The 7,831-nt window shown below is 44.4% G+C and overlaps 1 pseudogene; it reads right to left on the reverse strand.

The window, feature by feature from the left end:
- Nucleotides 1–4,711, reverse strand: part of LOC105887488 — a 6,667-nt pseudogene extending 1,956 nt beyond the window's left edge.
- Nucleotides 4,712–7,831: the final 3,120 nt, after the last annotated feature.

The raw sequence follows: 7,831 nt of genomic DNA on the forward strand, positions 1-7,831 counted from the left end.
AAAAAAAAAAAAGAAACCAAGATTGAGCCACACATCTCACAGGAATGGGCCTTCTGAAGAGATATATTTGACATGGAAATCCTGGCCTGTGACACTTCTACAGAAACACTATGTTCAAATGCTCATCCTCTGTGCCACACCAACAACCTAAAAGCAATGAAATGACAGTGAAGTGCATGTTAACACTGTAGGAGATAACTTCAGTACAAATCTGTGTTTAACACACCCAAGAAGAAGTTCATGGGATTGTCTGCAGGATAGAATTGTTTTGAGTTGAGGATGAGACTGGAGACCTAACAGTCATGGAAAGGGGAGGCCTCAATATGTGAAAGACAAACATGGAGTGTAACTCAGGGAGGAGAAGCAGGGTCCATAATTCATTCCTCTGCTAAAAACTTTCAGCAGGTCTTGGTCTGCTAGTGATACTGGAGCACTATATAGAAGGGTATATCGCAGCCCAAGAAAATCTGTGGTCCCAGTGTTTAAGAACTGTTTAAAAATATGTGCACATCCCATAACATAATGTCAAGGCCAATGTTGGAGAGTCCAGAAAGGGGGATTGGCCCAGAGCTGGATGTAGGAGAAGTGAAAAATAGTAGAATGGACAAGTGGCTAAATGCAAAGAACAGGGAAGGAAAGGCAATAATGAGGTGGCTGTTACTGGGAATCATATGATTGGCCAAACAAAATAGGTTTCTGGTATAATTTGAAACCAACTCTGCGGCATGCCCTCTCCAGGTGCCACTCCTCAGGGCTAGACTCTGTCTGAGCTCATCTAGCTATAAATAATACATATCCATCCTATGAACCAGAAGGGCTTACCATACTACCCCCTCAATGAAAAACTACATTGTGTGTGGATGAGAAAAGTACTAAGAGAGAGGTGAATATACAGCCAGCAATGGCCCAGCAAAACTCATCACATAATAGCCTACAAGAATAAAACATAAATTTTTTTTTGAAAACTTAAATATTACAAAAAGACCTTTAAAAGAGGATTCTGGGCTCAGCACCTGTAGCTCAAGCGGTGGGTTGGAATCCAGCCTGGGCATGCCAAACAACAATGACAACTACAACGAAAAAATAGCTGGGTGTTGTGGCAGGTGCCTATAGTCCCAGCTACTTGGGAGTCTGAGGCAAGAGAATCTCTTAAGCCCAGGAGTTTGAGGTTGCTGTGAGCTATGACACCACGGCACTTTACCCAGGGCAACAGTTTGAGGTTCTGTCTCAAAAAAAAAAAAGAAAGAAAGAAAGAAAGAGGATTCTGCAAGAACAGCCCTTGGTCTACATAAGTAGTGACCGTCTAAAAGACAGATCTAAGAGTTTCTGGAATAATCAAAGGTGAGAAAATGTTAGCTAGAGGATGTAAGGATTACCTGGGAATGGTATTTGGATATGGGAAGGTCACTTGGCCAGGGAGAAGGCAAGCAAGGTTAAGATCCACTAGGGTGACTGCAAGACTGGTGGTCTTGCTTCCTTACCTCTGGACTCTTCCCTGCCAGGCTTAGGGGTAGCAGATGTAGGGTCTGCCCAAGGAGAGAACAGTGCACACACCTCAACCCTACCAACCACAGCCCCTACTCAGAGAACTGGGGAAGAAAACAGTGTCCATAATTGGCAAAACCCCAAAAGTTTGAGAAACACTCTTTGTGAGGCTGTGAGGAAATGGCCTCATAGATAGTGCTAATGGGAATGCATATCTAAACAAGATCTATGGCTGCGTACAGTGGCTCACATCTATAATCCTAACTTTCTGGTCTCTGGGAAGCTGAGATGGGAGGATTGCTTGAGCTCAGGAGTTCGGGACCCCATCTCTACTAAAAATAGAAAAACTAGCCAGGCATAGTGGTGAGTGTCTGTAGTCTCAGCTACTTAGGAGGCTGAGGCAAGAGGATTGCTTAAGCCCAAGAGTTTGACATTGCTGTGAGCTATGTATGACACCACAGCACTCTACCCAGGGTGATAGAGTGAGACTCTAACAAAGAAAAAAAAAAACAACACAAGACCTATGGAGGGCAATTTAAAATTGCAAATCCATTTACCCTTTGACTGAACTATTCTACATCTTGAAATTACTCTGTAACTCACATGTACAAAATGGCCTTAATATAGAGCTTGTCATTGCAGGCTTCTTTTTGAGAGCAAAGTCCTGGGAGCAACCTAAATGTCCATCATTTGGGACTGGTTTAATAAACGTGATACACACAAATAGCTGAATACTTGGCACTACAAAAATGTTGAAGAAGCTCTTTATGGAGTGATATGAGACAGTTTCAAGATATTTTAAGAGAAAAAAGCAGTGTTAGAACAGTGTATACATGATTCTTCTGTACATATTATATATTCTTTTAGGCAAAAAAAAAAGGGTAGGGCCAACTGCAGAGACTCATGCCTATAATCCTAGCACTCTGGGAGGCTGAGGTGGGTGGATTGCCTGAGCCTACAGGTTCAAGACCACCCTGAGTCAGAGTGAGACTCCATCTCTAAAAATAGCTGGACGTTGTAGTGGGTGCTTATAGTCCCAGCTACTTGGGAGGCTGACGCAAGACAATCACTTGAGTCTGTGAGTTTGAGGTTGCTGTGAGCTATGACACCATGGTACTCTACTGGGGGTGACAAAGTAAAACTGTCTCAAAGAAACTACAGGTGCCCGCCACAACATCCAGCTATTTTTAGAGACAGGGTCTCACTCTGGCTCAGGCTGGTCTTGAACTCCTGAGCTCAGGCAACCCACTTGCCTTGGCCTCCCAGAGTGCTAGGATTATAAGCATGAGCCACTACACCCGGCCCTCAACATACTTTTATTGAATGAATCAACAGTGTATGAGTGTGTACTGTAAAGAGAAAAAGAAAGAAGGTCAAGGAACAACAACAACAAAAAGTCTATAGTAACAGTGTCTACAGTCCTGATGTGACAACAGACCTATATCACTAGAAAAAGTAGATAGGCAGAGGGCAGAGACAATTACAGGGTACAGAGATGGGTGTCACGACCTTACCTAGTGAGTTTGTAAGAGCCAGGTTCTCCAGCATCACATCATGGTATAGGTGTCTCTGAGCCTCATCAAGGAGACTCTACTCCTTCCAGGAGAAGTACACAGCCACATCTTCAAAGGTTACAGTGTCCTGAAAGGATGGGGACAGATGAAACCACAAATAGCTCTTCTTCTAAGGAATCACTTCCTCTAAACGTCTACTCCATGGCCATATTGCTCCCAAACTCCCCAAGTCAGAAAGTCAGAAAAGAACTGGGTCCCAGTGCCATTGTCTCTTCATGGGCCCACTGATCACTGGGTTCAGTCGTCAGAACAAAAGCAAATGGACAAATAGATATCTAAGCTGGGGACCTGGCAAAGAGGCAACCACCTGCTGCTGACAGGCAATACCCATGGAATGTCCAAGGTCAGGAAAAAAAAAAAAGGAATGTCCAAGGTCATGGAACTCTCAGTAACAGGGCCTGGGAATATCTTGTATTCCCTCTCCAAGTACACATCATTCTTTAGACTGCATATTCCTCACATTTCTGTACACTACAGCTGCACATCCACAGCTTCCACCTCCTCACTGCCTACCTGCCAAGCTATATTGTCCATTCATCCTCCCTTCAGGCCCACTTATGTGCCTCACTTGTGTTTTTTTCTTTTTTTTTTTTTTTGCAGTTTTTGGCCAGGGCTGGGTTTGAACTTGCCACCTCCAGCACATGGGGAGTACTTTGAGCCACAGGCACCGCCCTCTCACTTGTGTTTTTGAAGCCTAATACCATACCCAAGTACAAATGCAAAAGATCTAGTCCATACTCCTGCCTCCCACCCTCCTGTTCTTGCTCCCTAACAGCTTTACTGCCATAACCTAATGATCATTCCTACCACATATGACCACAGTTCATTCACATAGTTCATAGTGTAGCCACATTATGGATGTGTTACCATGAACTCCCAAGATCTGTGTCCAGCTGCCTACTTCATACCTCCACTGAGTGGTGTTATGAAATACCTCAGACTCTTAACATGGTCAAAACAAAGCACCTGATATCACCAGTGAATATTATGCATACTAAAATCTTCCTCAACTCAGTTGATGGCACCTCCATCTCTATAGCTGCCAAGACTAAAAACCCTAGGGTCATCCCTGAATCCTTTTTCAATATCTTACCATACATATTAGAAAATCTAGTAGCCCCTCTTTAAAAGTAACATCCAGAATCTAATTGCTTTTCCTAAGCCAAGACTCTGGTCCATACAACCGCACCTAGATTATGGCAGCAGCCTCTATCCTGAACTTTCTGCCTCCTCCCTCAACTCTAGGCTGTTGTTTTTTCTGCAGCCAGATGGAGTTCTGTTAAGACCTTATTAAGACCACCTCCCACTTGACTCAAATCTTCCATATTCTCCAAAACAGATATTTCACTTTTCAGGCAAGTATACCAACATGACTATTGCACTCCTGCATTTTATTACACTTGAAGGGAAATCTGAAGGTTCTCAAATATTCCCAGAACAGTTTTACCTCTAATCATTACCACATCTTGGTACTAGGTCCTGGTATAATCCTCCACATCTGTTTACATTGGCTGGGAGAAAGAAAACGTGACATGGACTCATGACTTAAGAGTTCCAGTTCTTTAGAACATGTGGGTATGGGTTTTGACCAGTAAGGAACTAGGACACCTTCCACTTACTTGTGTTGGTTCCATAAGTGCTTCTGCACCCATAGGAGCCTGTGGGAAGAGGCAAGCCTTAGAAGAATATGTCCAGTTGGCACAATGGCTCACTTCTGTAATCCTAGCACTCTGAGAGGCTAAGGTGGGTGGAGTTCAAGACCAACCTGATCAAGAATAAGACTGTCTTTACTATAAATGGGGGGGAAAAACCCCCAAACAAATAAACAAACAAACAAACAAACAAAAAATCCTAGCTGGGCATGGTGGCTCATGCCTGTAGCCCCAACTACTTAGAGGGCTGAAGCAAGGGGATCACTGAACTCAGGAGTTTAAAGTTGTTGTGAGCTATGATGATGCCATACCACTCTACCCAGGATGATACAGTGAGACTCAGTCTCAAAAAGAATGTCTATGGTAGGGTTCAACGAATTCATGCCTCCTTGTATCTTTGCCTGGCCCTGAAACATGGTGACATACAGCTGAATGTGTAACTACTGTGCCTCAGTGTTCAGTGTCACCTCTTATCAGCTATGTAATCTTTTTTTTTTTGTTGCTCCCTGTAGAGTGCCCTGGCATCATACCTCACAGCAACCTCAAACGCTTGGGCTCAAGTGATCCTCTTACCTCTGTCTTCTGAGTAGTGGGGACTACAGGAGCCCACCACAATGCCTGACTATTTTTAGAGATGAGGTTTCACTCTTGCTTAGGCTGGTCTCCAACCTCTGTGCTCAAGCAATCCACATACCTCGGCCTCCCAGAGCACTGGGATTACAGGTGTGAGTCACTGCACCTGGCCCAGTTGTGTAATCTTTTTTTTTTTTTTTTGGAGACAGAGTCTCACTGCCCTCAGTAGAGTGCAATGGAGTCACTCCAGCAACCTCCAACTTCTGGGCTTAGGCGATTCTTCTGCCTCAGCCTCCCAAGTAGCTGGGACTACAGGCTGGTTGTGTAATCTTGAACAAAGAGTCAAACTCCCAGTCTCTCAATGCCTTCATCATCCCCAAAGCAATCCCGAACAGCCTTTGGAAAACTTTAAAAAAATCCTAATGTACATGGTGTCTCGTTTTTGTCCAAAACTCTCTGTGGCTTCCAGAATCCCCACAATGAAAGTATGATTGTTAGTTTGCTATTCCAGGCTTAATTTGGCCTTATAGAAGTCCTCACGGGATAAAGCAGAATCCAGGTTTCCAGAATTCTTCCAGCTCAGTCCCACCGCCAAACCTTTGCATGTGCTAGTACCTCTGCCTGTCCTCTCTCCTCATCTCCACATTCCACTGTCAAAAACAGAGAACCCACCACAAATGTCTCACTGTCCCAGACACTAAGGCCTGGCTTCAGGGATGTGAGCAGACACCCTTACTCAGAGTTTCAGGACTCGGGTAAGTAAAGTCGGATGAGGCCCAGAGGACAGCTCTTACCTGAGCTGGGTCTCTAAGCTTGGCCACCACCATCGGATCCGGGGAGGAGCAGGGCCAGGAGCAGCGGTCCCTATCCTGGGACAGGCAGCTCACCCAGGCTGCAGCTTGGAGCTTCACAACCGCCTCTGTGTTGTGGAGACAACTCCTCTCGTGTCTTCTCAGTCCTGTCATAAACCAGAGCTCTCGAGCAATGAACAGGATGAAAAGATCAGACAAAAGGCAAAATGGGCTTGGGGCCTGTGGCTCAAGTGGCTAAGGAGCCAGCCACATACACCTGAGCTGCCAGGTTTGAATCCAGCCTGGACCCACCAAACAACAAGGATGGCTGCAACCCAAAAAAAAAAAGTAGCCAGGTGTTGTGGCAGGTCCCTGTAGTCTCAGTTACTTGGGAGGCAGAGGCAGGAGAATCACGTGAGCCCAGGAGTTGGAGGTTGCTGTGAGCTGTGATGCCAGAGCACTCTACCCAGGGTGACAGCTTGAGGCTCTGTCTCAAAAAAAAAAAGGCAAAATGACCACCAAGAGGAGGCTGCCAGAGGTCCCGCCTCATGCTTACTGTGCCCAACACGGATACACCATGGGACACAGGCCATTATGGGTAAGTAGTTCCCACAGATCCCTGGCCTTGAGTCAGGATGCTGCTCATTGGCATCACCAGGTCCAAGTGCAGAGTTTTTTGCTCCCTTTTTTGCTCAGATTTCTGCTGAGTGCTGTCAGCAACTCATTACCTACACTTTAGGAGACATATTATTTCAGACTGTAAAACCAAGCACTAAAGTACTATTTCAGATTCTCCCATAGGCTACAATTTCAATTGAGCATGTCATTCCAGAGTCATTCAAACATGAAATATGCCCACACTTATTTGTCCAACTAAAATAAGTGACTGAGGCAAGGATCTCAATAAATGGAGGTTTATTAGGCCAGAGTTTGAGGACATGTGGGGAATAGGGTCACAAAAAATAGATTAATTGTTTTTCTGAAGAAGAATTTGGAAGTTTTAGCATTTAAAGTCATACAGAAAGAAAAAAGGCAAAGAGTAGTAGTGAGACAAAATAGTTATATTCTTGTGAGACCTAGGAATATCAACATTTTGCATAAGATAAGGTTAATGTTATGGGGGGGGAAGGGAGTGAAGTATCAACTTATGTAGATATCCCTGGATAAGTAGAAGAATGTCTGATCCTATCTTGTCTGTTGGGCACCTATAAAGATAAACTTGCAAGTCACTACTATGTGGAATCAGAACAGAATTTAGTTTTATAAGAAAAAAATAGAATAAAGCTAAGAAAAGAAAAAGAATTTAATTTTAGGAACTAGACTAGCCTGCAGACCTAAAGTTACAATTTGTAAGTCCTTGCTTATGAGAGGCCAAAAAGGAATTTCCTTAATGAATGATCTATAAGACTAATTGTTCAGTTGTAGCAAGAAGGAGTCCTGAGAGTTTTAACTTTCTTTTACAAAGCTAATAAACATGGGCAGTGCCTGTGGCTCAGTTAGTAGGGTGCTGGCCCCATATACCGAGGGTGGAGGGTTCAAATCCGGCCCGGCCAAACTGCAACAACAACAAAAAAAATAGATAGGGGTTGTGGCAGGTGCCTGTAGTCCCAGCTACTTGGGCGGCTGAGGCAAAAGAATCGCCTAGACCCAGGAGTTGGAGGTTGCTGTGAGCTGTGACACCACAGCACTCTACCAGTGACGATAAAGTGAGACTCTGTCTCTTAAAAAAAAAAAAAACAACAACGGCTCGGCGCCT

The sequence above is a fragment of the Otolemur garnettii genome, unplaced genomic scaffold (assembly GCF_000181295.1).
Source record: "Otolemur garnettii isolate 467f Iridium unplaced genomic scaffold, OtoGar3 scaffold00091, whole genome shotgun sequence".
Classification (NCBI taxonomy): Eukaryota; Metazoa; Chordata; class Mammalia; order Primates; family Galagidae; genus Otolemur; species Otolemur garnettii.